This window comes from Ceratotherium simum, unplaced genomic scaffold (genome assembly GCF_057802395.1).
Source record: "Ceratotherium simum simum isolate JZ-2026a unplaced genomic scaffold, ASM5780239v1 HiC_scaffold_43, whole genome shotgun sequence".
NCBI classification, from domain to species: Eukaryota; Metazoa; Chordata; class Mammalia; order Perissodactyla; family Rhinocerotidae; genus Ceratotherium; species Ceratotherium simum.
Window position 1 is genome coordinate 4910673 of NW_028261259.1, and position 16068 is coordinate 4926740.

The following is a 16068-nucleotide window of genomic DNA, read 5'->3' on the forward strand; positions in this document are numbered from 1 at the left end:
TATGTAAAACACATATAATAAATGTGTATATGTGTGTATGTTTAAATCACTTCCACAAGCAAGCTGAACTGAGAGGGAATCTTCCCTTAAATGATGGGAATTGCACCAGGAGATATTTGCAAGCTTGAATCTGTTGCCTCAAAGCATTCCAAAATCTGTACATGGCCTAGACAGGGGAAAAACTACAGTCTTACTTGTAAAGTTAGAGGATGTATTTTTGGGCTGGCAGAGTAGCTGGAAAGTTAGGGGAGAAATTCTGGAAGGGAGGGAGACACAAAGAGGAAAATCACAAAATATATATGTAAGTCTCTCACCCACACACACCAAATTGGCAGATCTTTGAACAACACACATACAGGGTAGGCCCCAGAAGGCCTAGTGTAAAAACAGCAGTTGGAAGATGAAAGAACTGACTGAGGATTTCAGCTATGCCCACTGTAAAGGAGATAGGATTGGAATTTCAGTCCAGCCAAGTTGATTCCCTGCTAGAAAACTAACAACAATCTTCAAAGAAATACAATAGAATCCGGAGCCTCTATACCTATCTTTCATGAATTCCAGTACACAATTTAAAAGAAGCATGAGATTTGAAGAAACAGGAAAATGTAATCCATATGTGACCAAAAGCAGGCAGTAGAAACTCTCCCCAATGTGTTTCAATTAGCAGTCAAGAATACAAAAGCAGCTATTATAAAGATGATCATGGTGGTAAAGAAAAATATTCCCATAATGAATGAACAGATGTGGGGACTCAGCAGAGAAGTGGAAATTACACAAAAGAACCAAATAGGAAGATGAAATAAAATAAATACTTTTGAGTTTACCAGGAGATTAGAAACAGTAGAAAAAACATGAAGATACAGCAATAGAAATTATCCAGTCTGAAGAAAAGAGTGTAAAAATTTTGAAGAAAAATGAAGAGAGCCTTATGACCTGTGAGATGGTTGAGTCCCCAGCAGAGAGGAGAAGGACAGAAAAATTAAATGAGGCAGAAAGGCAAATCAATAAGTAATAGCATAAAACTTCTAAAATTTGGTGGAAAATCTAAAATTTTAGATCCAAGAAAGTCAGCAAACCCACAAAATAAAACATAAAATAGAAGCATACTTAGGTACATGATAGTCAAGCTACTAAAATCCAAAGATAAAAAGAAAATCTTGAAAGCAGTCAGGGAAATGCATATATACATGGGAAGACATTACATACAGGGAGAAATAACGTGAATGATGGATGATATATTATCAAAAACAAAAGAGACAACTCAACAACAAAATGACATCTTTCAAGTGCAGAAAGAAAACCCAAAAGTCGACACAAGATTCTATATTTAGCAGAACTCACTTTCAAAAATGAAGCAGAAGCCACAATAAGATACTGCACGCCTATTAGGTGCCTGAAATAAAAAATAAAATTGCAAATACCACATGAGGAGGTGGGTGAGGAGTAGGAGCAATTAGAACTGGGAATGCAACATGATAGTTGCATTCAGAAAACAGTTGAGCAGGTTCTTATAAAGCTAAACGTACACTTATTATATGACTCAGATATCCCACTCCTAGGTATTTACTGAAGAAAATTGAAAACTAATGTTTAAACAAAAATCTTTGTGGGAATCTTTATAGCCATTTTATTCATAATTGCCAAAAGCTGGAAATAAACTAAATGTCCTTCGTCAGGTGAATGGAGAAAGAAACTGTGATGCATCAGTACATTACAATACTACTTGGCAATCAAAAGGATAAACTCTTTTTTTGTGTGTGAGAAAAATAAGCCCTGAGCTAACATCCATTGCCAATCCTCCTCCTTTTTTCCCCCCAAAGCCCCAATAGATAGTTGTATGTCATAATTGCACACCCTTCTAGTTGCTTTATGTGGGACACGGCCTCAGCATGGCCAGAGAAGCAGTGTGTCAGTGCGTGCCCTGGATCCGAACCTGGGCAGCCAGTAGGGGAGCGCACGCACTCAACAGCTAGGCCACGGGGCCGGCCCCAGGATAAACTCTTGATTCACACAACAACATGGATGAATCTTGGATGCATTTCTCCAAGTAAAGGAAGTCAGATTCAAAAAGCTGTATAGTATATGATTCCATTTATATGACTTTCTAGAAAAGGCAGAATTACAGGGATGGAAAATGATCAGTAGTTGCCAAGGGATGGAGTAGGGGAAGGGGTTGAATACAAAGGGATAGTATGAGAGAACTTTGGGGGTGAAAAACACAGCTCTGTATGGTACTGTGGGTATGGATGCATGACCATAAAGTCAAAACCCATAGAACTGTACACCACAAAGAGTGAATTTTACTCTGCAAATTTTAAAAATCAATCAGGATGCCGGGGAACTCAGATGGAATGCAGTGACAAATGAATCTCACTGTATTACAAGCATGTGACCTAACCATACAGAAGGGGTGGGGATGAAAGGTCCTGACCTAAGTTACTTTGGAAGACAGTGATTTGACGGGATACTGTAGAACTAAAGTACTGGACACAAACACTGTACTCTAGGTGGTAAATTTGTTTTTCATAAGGGTACAGATTAGCAATTCTGAAACTAGTTGACACATTAGGAAATATATTGTAGCTAACTGGAGTTAAGTTTCTCACTGTTGGTGAAAGAAGTTACAAATAAACAAAAGGAGAATGCTAGAATAAACTCTGTGGTGCTGGATTGGAGTTCGAAGTATCAGTATGAATCCATGTCTGTTTTAATATATCTATCCAAATAGATAGATAGACTGATATATAGATGGATAGATGGATAGACAGATGTGTCTACCTGAGTTTATATTCATACATACATTTCCAAGCTCTGCTGAGAGGGTCTAGAAGCAGTGACACTCTAGTATTAATGAGCACACCTAGCTCCCAGATCTTGTTTTCTAAATATCATTCTCCAATAAAATAAAGCAGATTTTCTTGGAGAAATGGCTAATTCTAGGGATGGAGATGGAAAATACAAGATGAGCCTGGATCATCTTGTAGTGCCAGAAAGTAGGAAAGTGCTTTCAAAAAAAACACACAGAAAATGATGGGACGTGTCAAAAGGAATCAATCTGAAAGACTTTCCAATGACTCAAGCTGGAAAACTCTGAGCAACAAAATAAATAATGGTAGCATTGGATAATTACTCAGAGAATAAAATAAATATCCACGAGGCTATACTGATATAAAAGATTAAATAAGAAAGGAAGGGAAGGAAGAAAGAAAAAAGGGGATAAAAAAGAATGAGAGAAAGAAAGGAAGAAGGAAGGGGGGGAGAAATCTTGTTCACAGAATTCCAAATAATAAAAGGGCTAGATAGCATGAAATAGAAAATTGCCACTTTAACACTACAGTAATAATTACTGTTGGAAAGAATGACTGATGAATGCAAAAACTGTGGATGAAACTTAAAGAAGAAACAGTACATTTGCAGAGTCTCAAAGTATTTCCTTTCCAAACACTTATTTCTCTTATTTCTTTTTTTATGATTTTATTTATTTATTTATTTATTTTTCCCCCCAAAGCCCCAGTAGATAGTTGTATGTCATAGCTGCATATCCTTCTAGTTGCTGTATGTGAAACACGGCCTCAGCATGGCTGGAGAAGTGGTGCATCGGTGTGCGCCAGGGATCCGAACCCAGGCCGCGAGCAGCGGAGCGCATGCACTTAACTGCTAAGCCACGGAGCCGGCCCCTCTTATTTCTTTAAAATACCTATGACTATCTAAAGCAAAAATTATAACACTGTATTGTGGGATTTATATCATGAGTAGATGTAAAATTTATGACAGCAATAGCACAAAGGACAGACAGAGGTAAATGGAACTGTTCTGTAACAAGGCTTCCATAGTTTACATTGATTAAACTGGTGAACTATTAAGTCTAGGTAGGATGTGATATCTTAAAGATGCATATTGTAATCTGGACCACCAAGTAAGAATGCAAAGGTGTGTCACTTAAATGCTAATAAAGGAATTAAACAGCATGCCAAAAAACGTTTTTACAGGACTGTTCGCAGGAGATGACCTGCACGTCCCCAGGAGGAAGATGAGTGCACTTTGGGACATCCACAGAGCAGAACGCCCTCAGCTATGCCGAGGAGCAAACGCTGACACACACATGCTGAGAGAGACTCATCAACCTCGTGCTGAGGGAGGCAAGCTGGACAGAAAACAACACACATGAGATGATTTCAGCCAAGATGAACCTATGCTGAATAAACCAGAACAGGAGTTGCATCGGGGGAAGGAAAAAATTGCCTGGGAAGGAACAGGAAGGAGTTTTCTGGGGGTGATAGAAATATTCTATTCTTAAAGGGATGAAAGTTATATGGGCATGTTTATTTGCCAAAACTGTACGGTTGAGAGTTGTGCCTTTCAGTGTGCATACATCTTACTCACCACACACGCACAGAGGCTTAAAAGAATAATAAAGTGAGGTGGGAATGGGATGGAATGTGGATGAAACAAAAATGGCAGATGATTAGTAGTTGTTGAAACTGGGTGACGGGCCTACTGTGGTATTTTGTATATTGTTTAAACTGTTCTGTAATAAAACACTTGTATAAGAAGACAAACTTGACATACAGTGTTCGCTGGTAAGATATCAGTTACCTTTGGGGATGAAATAGGGAGAAAGGGATTGTTGGGGGCCTTAATAAAGCTGGTGCTAGTTCTTGGTCACACAAGTGTGTTCACTTTGTAATAATTCTTTGTGATTTACGTGGATGACTTCTGCATATATTTCTGTACGCATGTTATACATCAATAAACATTTTAAATCCTGCATATTTGCACAAAGATACTAACTCAATATCTCAGAATAACAGCAGTGTTTTGTTTTAAAGTGGAACACATTCACTCATGACACCATTAGATGGATTTTAATACTCCCAAGTATCTATTAATGCCCTCATCCTTGCATGGTCCCCTGGGTCTTTCCATTTTTGCCTCAGTTTTGTAAGTGGCATGGATTTGAGATTTTATGATGTCATCTTTCTCCAGCAAGGTCCACCCCCACCACGATGCTTACCAAGGCCTGGACACCTAGCACAGTGCCGTGTTCACAGCTTGCACTCAAGACCTGTGGGACTGGGTTGGAAGGAACAAAATGAGGAGCACACGATGTTTGTAACTTATGTCTAGGTGCCATATTGTGACTTAGGAAATTGGTAGAGTTTTTCGATAGATTTGCTATGCCTTCTAAATTTTCCTATTTAAAACAATGGGAAATAGGGTCTCAGAGTTCTTTCTCAGAGAAAGTCTGACATTTCAGGCACAGGTTACTGACAATTATTAATGGCATATGACTTTCCCACCTCATCTTAGTGTTAAGTTTTTAATTCCTTATCTTGGAAATGACCTAACTTTGCTTCTTCCAAATCTTGTAGTAATACTGATGCCCCAGAAAGTCAGGCCACGGATATTCTGCTGTTGTGCGTTCTTCCTGGAAAGAAGTGGAGCTGTGCATCCACCAGTCTAAGAAGCGTGTGGTGCTGTAGTATTTGGAGTCAATCAGAAAAGCTAAATGGAGAAACGACTTCAGAGAATTATCACCATAACCCTCCACAGCAACAAATTATTTTGTTTAATTATTTTGTGATTCTGCGGGTATATTTAAACAGGGATATTAAAACTAGTTCCCAAGGAGCCAGCCCTATCATAGACCAGAAATTGCATATTACCTTCCTGCACAAACTTGCCTAACACGGTGGGAAGGACCAATGGGAAGTTTCGGTGTTGTTGCCTATGTTAACGAGGCCAAGAGGTCCACACTGGGATAAGGAAGTCCAGTGAACCAGCCTGTGTGCAGCGTGGGAGTAGGGGCATGCATGTGTTCCCCTGAAGTGGCTTAGGGGTCACTTACCAGTGCACCTGATTTTCCTGTCTATATAATGCAGGAATTGGGGCTGTCCAATGTGATGTTTTCTCCTTTTTATGACATGGCTCAGGGCAGTCCTTCTAAGACTCCTGATCAGGTATGGGCCCTTCAGGCAGATTGGGTCCAGAGGGAGGATCTCTGCAGCGACCCTGACCACGGGTTCCAGAGGGAGGATCATGGCAGCCTGGTGAGATAGGGGGGATGGTAGGACAGGTTACATTGAAAGGGCAAATTCCAGGATCCCAGGCGCCCGATATTTCCATTTTAGATATTGAATTTACATTTCAAATACTGGCCAGGGGGTTTCCACCAGGGCTGCAAGCAACCTCAGCAATAGCCAGGCTGGTGAGCCCCACCCCTACCTGAGTACCGGCCTCAAGGGACGCAGCCCAACCACACTGCGCATACTCTGGGGGGTGGGCAGGGCATGGAGATTGGGCGTGGTATAGAGAACAGGTGGGGAAGAGGGTGGGATGGAGAAGCTGAGGGGTGGGGCCCAGGGGCCGAAGGACAAGGCAAGAGTTGGGGCCACGAGCTGTGCATGCTGGGAGCTTTTCTCTCTTAACCGCTCCCAGCTGGCAACCTGTAGGGCTGCAGGACTAGAACGCCCAGGATGCTCTGGGCACAGGGCAGTGCCTGGCCCTGGAGGGAGGAGCAGGGCGGTGTGAGCTTGGCCGAGGGCCAAACCATTGACTCAGGACTCAGGTCCTGCACCCGCTCCATGTGGAATGATTCCCAGAGGGATGTGACGGGACGAAAGGGACCAGGGAGTTAGGAGGGTGTGGCAGCTGCATGGGAAGCCACGGGCCTGCAGTGTGCAACTGCTTTTGTCCAAAATTGAAGCCCAGACTGGCGCCTCTTCCCCACCGCCCGCCTCCTTTGCTTGATTCCTCCTTCCCCCCTGTGTACCTGTGAGTCCTTCCACAGCCTCCTACCTAATCCAGGGCCAGATGCTTCTCTAAACTGCTTATGGGAACTGGTTAGACATCCCAGAAACTTTCCACTTTGCCTGCTGCCCTCTGCCTTCTCCAGCCAAAGTGCCATCATTTCATCCGCTTTTGGGAGAAATTCGCCCTTGTGGTCCCTCTTGGAAGCACAACTTTGGAGTTTTGCAAGGTGGTAACATTAGCTGTTGCTTGCCTTTTTCACAGATGTGGAAGTTAAGGCATCCGTGAGGTTAATCATTGGTTTCCCCAGGATCTGCTAAGGGCAGAGGAGAGCAACACAATTCCCAGGGAAGTATCTTTTAGGCCGTTTTCACCAACCCATTCCAGTGCAGAGGCCTCCAAAACAGCATCGTTAGGATGAGAATAGCTTAAGCATTTTGCCCTTCAGATTGATCACCTAATCTCAGCTCAGGCCTGAGTGGCCAGTCTCTCAGGGACATAAGTGATGACTCTGATCCCTCAGGAAGAGACCGGTGGTCCGGCATTGGGAGAGGCATGTTCATGGTAGACAGCACCTGGGCAGCATTTGAAACCCATCAGCTTTAACATCTCTGCTTTGGATTCCGGCAAGGTTCCAGGATAAACATGCCCAGGGATAGTCAGATGTAATGTATTCTTTAAAAATTGATTACAGCAGTGCAAGGGACAGAGCATAAAATATCCTGATTATTTGCAAAAGATGAAATGCAAGCAAGACCTTCTTGTTAATTTTTTTATGCTCATTCTCTTGGCTGTATTGTACGCTTGAATGCAGAAAAAAAAATTTGAATTGAAAAGTTATCTTTTCCTGAGATTGGTAAATTAACTTAAAAGTCTTATTGAAACCTGTGGGGGAATGGTTAGCAGCTTTCACGATTTATGTCTTCCCTAAAACTTTGGGTGTTGATCTCCATGAAAAAAGTCCTTGTTTATATTACACATCCCAGTAGGTTACATTTCCAATTCCTGAATGTGGGATATTATCAAAACAACTGAATAAGCTGGTCATGGAAACTGGACCCTGTCACTATGTGAAGAATTTGCCTCGTTATGAATTAATGACACGAATTCTTTAACATTTTTTTAAAGAACGGACGAGAAACTCTGCAGTGTCTCTGAATGTGGCAAGACAGGGAATTCTCGTTGGACCACATCCTCGGGTTCTTCTCTCGTGTTCAATAGACCCGGGTGATAGTCCGTGTTGTCAGGTGCAACGCCGCTCCCCCAGCCCCCAGTGTTCCATCCTACTCTGGCCTGTGACCTCTTCAGGGGGTTCTGATGACACTCGTCCACAAGGGTTGGAAGGAGACATTGTAACATGAGGATATTCATCATCTTGAAACAAGGATTAATGGAGAGGAAAGTCTCAGGGTCTGTGTGCTCCGATGCAACTGCTGTTGGGGTGTGGCTGCAGTGACCACTGTGCTCCCAGCAGTCCCCACAATGGCTGTCTCAGACGTTTGATCTCCTGGTGCAACCACAGAAGCTGTTGACAGAGCTGAGCGCTCGTGGTTCAGTGTCTTCCGTCAGATTTTGTGGCTCTGACCCTCCTATGCTCGTCCCCTTCCCATTCCTATCTGCTGAGTTGATTGCTTTGTAGTTGTTTTCTAGGAGCCACTGTGTGTAACTGGATTTCACAGTGTCTTTAGGGACCCACCCTCACTACACGGGTTACTGTACAACAGCGACTTATCCTGGTGTAGCCCGTGTTCATCGTCTCCAGTGGAGCTGTGAAGAACCCTGCTTTCTCGGAGCTCCTCTCATTCTCATGCTGCTGGGGCTGCTTACGAAGTTGAGCATCCCGTCTTTGGTCTCATTAACATTATTCTTTTCATTGATTATTTTGAAGTCGGATATGACTTTGTTAATAATGTGACACTGGCTGTCACAGGCACTTTTATGTATCTTCCCCAACAGCTCTGTGAAGTAGACCTGTGATCCACACATTACAGGGGGGACACTGAAGCTCAGAGAGATGGAGTAGCTTCCTTCACTTCACAGTTTCTTGGTACATTTTGTGTCTCCACCTGGAGCTCCGCCTCTCAGGTGTGTGCACTTAGCTGTTGTTCCACTTTATGCCTCTCTGCCAGCCGCCCCAAAGGCACACGCCCCATCCTGAGTCCATTGTCTGCTTGATGGCAGTCACCCTGCACAAACAGGCTCCGTGCAGGGAGTGGACTAGCGGGCATGGTCCTCCGGCTTACCCTGGGCAGGTTCTAGGTTCATAGCGAGAGCTGGAGCAGTGGAAGATACTGACCGTCACTCACCTGGAAGGTTTGTTATGGAGAAATACTCCACTGACTTTCTGCAGGTGTCCTGTCTTCTTTGTCTTCATTGCTCCTCTGCGCTTTCTCCTACAGTCCATGCTGTGCAGTAACATAGAGAACAGAGACTGGTGCACATAATACTGTTGCCCTGCACCAAATGGTCACATCACTCATTTTTCTAATTATGAAACAAGTACGCACTGTAAAAAAAGTCAAATTGCACTGATCTATGTAGAGTAAAGTGAAACATTCCCCTTTCATCCCCTTCCCTGAAAACTCACTCTCCTACTCAGAAGGAACTGTTGTTAAGAGGTTGTGGCTTATTCTTCTGGAAATTTCCTATGAATTTGTAAATACACAAAGTTTTTTTTAAACATAAATTACATAACTACATCGTTTTGCAATTTGTTGTTTCCCAAACCATATATCATAGACCTCTCTCCTTATCAGTGCACATCATTCTAACTTACCTTTTTTGAAGTTTTAGAGGTATTCCAAAGAATAGGCATACCATGATCTGTTTATATCTTCTTTGATAGCAAAGGGATTACATCCAGTTTCACTATTATACATAATGCTGCTATAAGATCCTTGTGTGGAATTTATTACACTGCTTTCAACTGCTCGATTTGCTTTGTTTCCTTTTAGTCAGAGACTATGATATATTTGTAACAATTTTATGGTAATTATTTTATAGGGAAATTAATTTTATCACTGAATAACGACATGTATGGGGAAGCTGCACTTCAAGGTCATCCATCTCAGTATTCTGGAGAAAAATCATGAAACTTAGAAGGTATTATGCTTGCTCCATCACATTCTAACAAGTCGTGTTAACAATTTAAAGTTGAATCTTTGAATAGCCTCTACTCTTTCTGTTCAATTGAAGGATGACTTTTTCTTGTCTTGAAAACTTCTGACTCCAGGGGCTCTCAGTTGTGCTTCAGAAAGTGTAAGATATTGGTGTTGTATCTCTTTCTCTTCAGCTATAGGTTGCGTCTTCTAAAGATCATAGAATTGAACATGGTCCAATCGATATACATGATTTGGTTCAAAAATTCAAAGTAATGAACCCAAGATAGGAATCTATAACTTTGGTTATTAATAAAGAATTCCTTTGATATCCTTAAGTCCCTGTCATTACTTGTAAAAACTCACCTATGGGTAAGAGATGTGGTTCTGCTGGCAATGTCTGGCTGAACATCCATAGTTGATCCTGCCACATCTCTAGGTAGATTAGACTTGACCTCTTGATGACCTCTGCCCTTGGTCTTTGAGCTGGGAAAAATAAGAATTTAAAAAAGCTGCAGTTATTAGCACTCAATGCTAGAAACGCCCATTAAAGAGTGAGTTTGGTTTGGTAAACCAAAGGGAGTATAAGCAGAACAAAGTCTTTAATATCTATAAAATTTCAAAAAATTCTAATTTTTAAAACTATAACTCTAGTTTTGCCACAGTGCAAACTGTGTATATATGTATGAAGTATCCCTCTGTCCATTTCTTAAGTTGTTTCCATTGATTTGATGGATTTATCTTCTAACCCAGATTCCAAGTGTGAAAGAACATCTTGGTCCTTCAAAGAAAAGAAACCATTGAAATTTAATTTTCTTTTAGCTCGGCATGCCACAGGTTTGAGGAATAAATGATCATGTAATGATACAATGATTTTGAAATCTAATTGTTAATTAGAGGGGTGTAAGGGATGATTGAATGGTGGTTCATCCCCATGGTCAGGGGTATTGTACACATGGACGTGTAAACACGATTCAGGAAGCTGCTTCAGCTCCGTGAGATCCCTAAGAACCACAGTGCAGGAGGATCTAGGTACAGAGCCGTCTGCCTCGATCTCCTGGGTTACATGTAGATCCAGGGGTCTTGACAGTGGCTTCAGAGCAGCTAACTTTTATCTATTTCTCCCCTTCCTTATCTCCAGTTTATCTCAAACAGTCCTGACTACCATATTTTAAAGTAAGACCAATTGTAGTTATCTACATGAGTTTCTTGTTCATTATTGCAGAGTAATAATCAAGGATACCATTAAATATCATTTAATTGACCTTATTAAATTTGTTGTACCTTATAATTGATTAGAACACTGCGTTTAGTTCGGCGTTTGATATTCACCAAGCGTGTTAATCTGCTTACAACTGCTATGTGCCTCATTCCTCTTAGAAGTGTATCTTTGGCACGTCACAAGATTTTAATGACTCAAATCATCATAAATTAAGATAATGTACTGTCTTTTGGATGATAGGGAGGCATATGGGTCCATTTTGGAAATATGCCCATCTGTCTTTGCTCCCCATGGGAAGTTTCTGGTCACTAGGTCTCCAGGAAATCATTCTTTCAGATCCAACCCATAACAGTTTCATCATTTGCTCTAATAAGACAATTTCAACTTAATAAATAAAACCAAAAGCATCCCTTATGTATGAATAAAGTTAGTGAACTTTACAGAGAAAAGAGCATATTTGCACAATCTCAATAAAGCAAACAGAAGAACTGAATGATGATCAAGTCTCATTCAAGCTTATCTTTGAAAGTCAGTAAGACTAGGTGATCTTTTCAAGGATGTGTGTAGAGCTGTCAGCCTTGGAAGATAGAAATAGTGGCCTCCTCTGGAGCAAAGGTGGCTTGCACAAGCCCTAGGTCTGTAATAGTTTGGTGCCTCTCCTAATTGGGGTAGAAATAAAGGAGATTAGAGAGACTTATTAAGGTTTTTGTTGCATGAAGTCTTCTATGAAGACCATCCATGCATATTGTTCTGGGTAGCTCTCTGTTCCTAAGACTACTAGTTACTTTAAGGGCTTGTCGGGAACTGTGAAAGGTCTGATATTTTACCTCACCTGCAAGCTAATAAGTTAGCCTACAATGGTTTAGCAGATGCTGACAAAGACACGAGACCCATGGGTCAGAGACAAAGGACTCAATGACACAACAATAACAGTGGCAAGAGTATCATCATCTGCACCGGTTCACTAAATCTCACTTCCTACAGGGTGATACACAGTGGGCCAGGTGACATGCAGAGGGTTGCAAGATCTCAGAGCCTAAGGAACTCAAATCTTTGATAACGGGCAAGATGTCTGCTAACCTTTGCCTTGGGGGGGGAAGGTGTTATTTTTATTATACTGGGCAGTAAGCAAGCCTGCCCTTTGCTCCAGAGGAGGCCACTATTTCTATCTTCCAAGGCTGACAGCTCTACATACATCCTTGAAAAGATAACCTGGTCTTACTGACTTTCAAAGATAAGCTTGAATGAGACTTGATCATCATTCAGTTCTTCTGTTTCCTTTATTGAGATTGTGCAAATATGCTCTTTTCTCTGTAAAGTTCACTAACTTTATTCATACATAAGGGATGCTGTTGGTTTTATTTATTAAGTTGAGATTTTCGTATTAGAGCAAATGATGAAACTGTTATGGGTTGGATCTGAAAGTATGATTTCCAGGAAAAATGTGAAAGAAGATTAGTGCGCACAGAACTTTGCCACAAGGAGCTGATAGCAACTTAAATGATTTTAATTTGAATACTGTTTTATACAACTTTCGTCCATTTACTTCATCCTCTCTGCTTCCTTTAACTCTCATATGGGAATGGGGCACTTTCAGGGATTCACTGAACTCATTTACAATATTCAAATAGTTTTGTCTGTTGTGGTTTTTTTTATTGAGGTCAAGTTGACATACAACATTATCTCAGTTTCATGGGTACAACGTAATGATTCAATGTTTGAGTATATATTGAAATGATCACCACAATAAGTCCAGTTAACATCCGTCCATACATAGTTACAAATATTTTTCTCTTGTGATGAGGACATGGCATATTTCAAGGTGCAGAAGAATCAACGATGGTGTCATACTTTTCTATATACAGCTTGATGAATTTGGACACAAGTATACACCCTTGAGACTGTCATCACCATCAAGACCACAAACATATTCATCACCTTCCAAAGTTTTCTCTCACCTCCTTTATTACTATCACTCTGTGGTAAGAACTCTTAGTATCTACTCAAGTAGCAAATGTGACGTATGCAATAGAGTTTTGTTAGCTGAAGGCACTACGCCATATCCTACATCTCCAGAACTGATTTATCTTGATAACTGAAACTTTGTATCCTTTGATAATCAGCTCCCCATTTCCCCATCCCTCCAGCCCCTGGCAACCACCATTCTAACCTCTGCTTGTATGAGTTTGACAATTTTACATTCCACATATAAGTATTTGCCTTTCTCTGTCTGCCTTATTTCACTTAGCATAATATCTTCTAGGTCCCTCATGTTGTCAAAAATGGCAGGAATTCCTTCTTTTTTCAAGGTTGACGAATATTCCATTTCTTTATCCATTCATCCATCAATGACGTTTAGGTTACTTCCATATCTTCGCTATTGTGAATTAGCTGCAATGAACATTAGAGTACAGGTATCTCTTTGAGACCTTGATTTCAATTCCTCTGGGTATACACCAGAAGTGGGATTGCTCGATCATATGCTAGTTTTCTTTTTTGGAGGAACCTTCATACTGTTTTCCATAATGGCTGTACTAGTTTACATTCCCACAAGGTTTCCTTTTCTCCACATCTTCACCAATATTTGTCATCTTTAGTTTTTTTGATAATCACCATCTTAACAAGTGTGAAGTGATACCTCATTGTGGTTTTGATTTACATTCCCTGATGATTAACGGTGCCAAACACCTTTTCATACACCTATTGGCCACTTGTATATCTTCATTGGAAAAAGTCTATTGTGGTCTCTTGCTCATATTTTAAATTGATTTGTCTTTTTGTTATTGAGCCAACAGAAAAAAAGGAGAACAAAATTTCCAGGCGTTATGGGTGCTTCCCAGTTGATGCAGACGGTTTTGTGTTTACAGTGGTACCAAAAGGTCATGTTTCGTGCTTTTTCTTCAGCTTGTTATAAGACCAGCAGTAGCTGCGGCATGGCAGATAATCGGGATCTTCTGGGTTTGGAGGTTTACAAAATAAATGAGTGGTAAGGAATTTTTTATATTTCCAAGGAAATTATTGTGATCGTAGTCCATGGAATTCAGGATTAGATAGGTGTAGGAGGAAATTAAGGTGAGGATTGGTGATCTGGCATTACTTCTGATCTTGAGGGACAGGTATCTACTGTATGAGTGTTTGAATAAAAATATTAGAGATCAGGAATTTGTGGTGGGTGAATATGTTTTCTGAATTATTTACTTTTGAACATAACCACTAGGATTATGTGAACATCTCGGAGATTGGAGGAAGTCGTTAACAGGGGGTGGTTGATAATATCACTATTGATTTAACCTCTATGAACACCAAGTGGTCAATGGATTAAGCAAATGAGTAGACAGAAAACACAGAAATGGTAAGATTTGGGTTTTAGTAAAGGACTGGGGACTGACTGTCCTGAGTGGGAGTGCCAGGACTTGTGCGGTTGAGAGTGACAAGGACAAGAAGAGAATAGAATCACACTCAAACAAGGAGGGGGTGTTAACAGGATGGAGGGGGAGAAATGATCTGGAGTACTCTTGAATTTTGACCTTGAGCTTTCTGTTCTTGATGCAAATCTGCCTGATGACATCCCAGGACACAGGTCAGATCTGTCCCCAGAGGCTAGAGGGGGGATGGAAGTACAAAACAGCCAGGATAATTGTCCTAAAAAGGTAGGCTTCTTTTATCATTTGACCCACTTTCATGATTGGTTTTTGTAGGGTAAGAGGAAAAGAAGGATGATAAGAAGGATGACAGTCACGTGTTCGCAGAGGAAGCAGCATAACTGTGAAAACCAGTCCAAACCAAAGCCTGGTTTAAACATCTCCATCCCTTTGAGGATGTCCAGTGACATATTCAAGAGGACGGTGACTAGAATCCCATCACATCCTGGCAATGACGGGTCTCTGGGAGGATTCCTTGGACCAGCCCCACCAAGTCTGCTGGGCCCAGAGACCGCAAGGACTCCAGGCCTGCAGCAGTGCAGGACAACTCGTAAGTCCTTTCAATCTTGCCAAAGCATTGCAAAAACTTGCACCTAGTCACACAGGTGAATCCCTGCCAGGTGTGCTCGCAGGTGGTCTGCATTCCAGGTCCCTTGAGCACTCCTGCTGGTCTTCAGATTTGGCAGAGATGATTCCAGGAGCTGATATGGGCATTCCACAGCTCGACTGCCAACAATTTCTGACGACTGAGGAAGGTATCAGGAAGGAGGAAAGGGCAGTGAAGAGCACAGGAGCGAGACTGGTGATAGCACTGATGGCGGACAGACTTGCTAGCGAGGCAGAGAAAGTGAGGGGCCAAGAAGGCCATCCTGACAGCAGATGAAATGGAGCAGGCACCTCAGTGAGGTCTCATGGCTGCGTCCCTAATGTCTCCGTGCTTTGAGCTCTTGAACTTTTAAAATATACCAATACTTTTCTTTTATTAAACTCTGCTGTGTGACATAGAACATATAGATAGCGGTTTCTTTCTGAGGTGAGAGGTTGAGTTTCAGGTGAGGAGAGAAAGATCTTCCTTTTTCATACTGTTTTCTCATTTTCCTTTACTATGTACAATATTTATTTGTACTTTAAAGTCAGCAGCCAGTTATGAACGTCACGGGATGATTCAGCTTTTCCCATCACAGTCACAGTAAAACCTACATAAAGTGGATTATTCTTTTTGTGTAATATTCCAATAGACTCCAAAATATTATTTCAAATCACTTTTGTGTCTATGTTCTCAAATTAGATATTTACTTCTAGGTCTCCATTTTTCTGTTCTCTGTTGCATGCCAATTCAGAGTTGCATCTAAGGAAATACCAGGTTTCCCACAGTTTTTTAGATCCATATGTGTTGGAAATGTGATTCATGGAAATGGACATGGCAGTTGGGGAATCGTGCTATTACCGAAAGAGATATTTTCAGGATCAGTAATGCTGAAAGAAACCACTGCTTGTTGGGATTTAATTGTCTATTTGAGGGATCAAGCTTTCACTGTTGGCACTTCTCTTTCTCTTTGGAGGGAAAGTACAGCCT

At 41.3% G+C, this 16068-nt stretch overlaps 1 pseudogene; it reads left to right on the plus strand.

Annotated features, from left to right (window-relative positions):
* The first annotated feature begins 9547 nt into the window (after nt 1–9547).
* LOC147911454 (methyl-CpG-binding domain protein 3-like 1) lies at nt 9548–15410 on the plus strand (annotated as a pseudogene).
* The last annotated feature ends 658 nt before the right edge of the window (nt 15411–16068 follow it).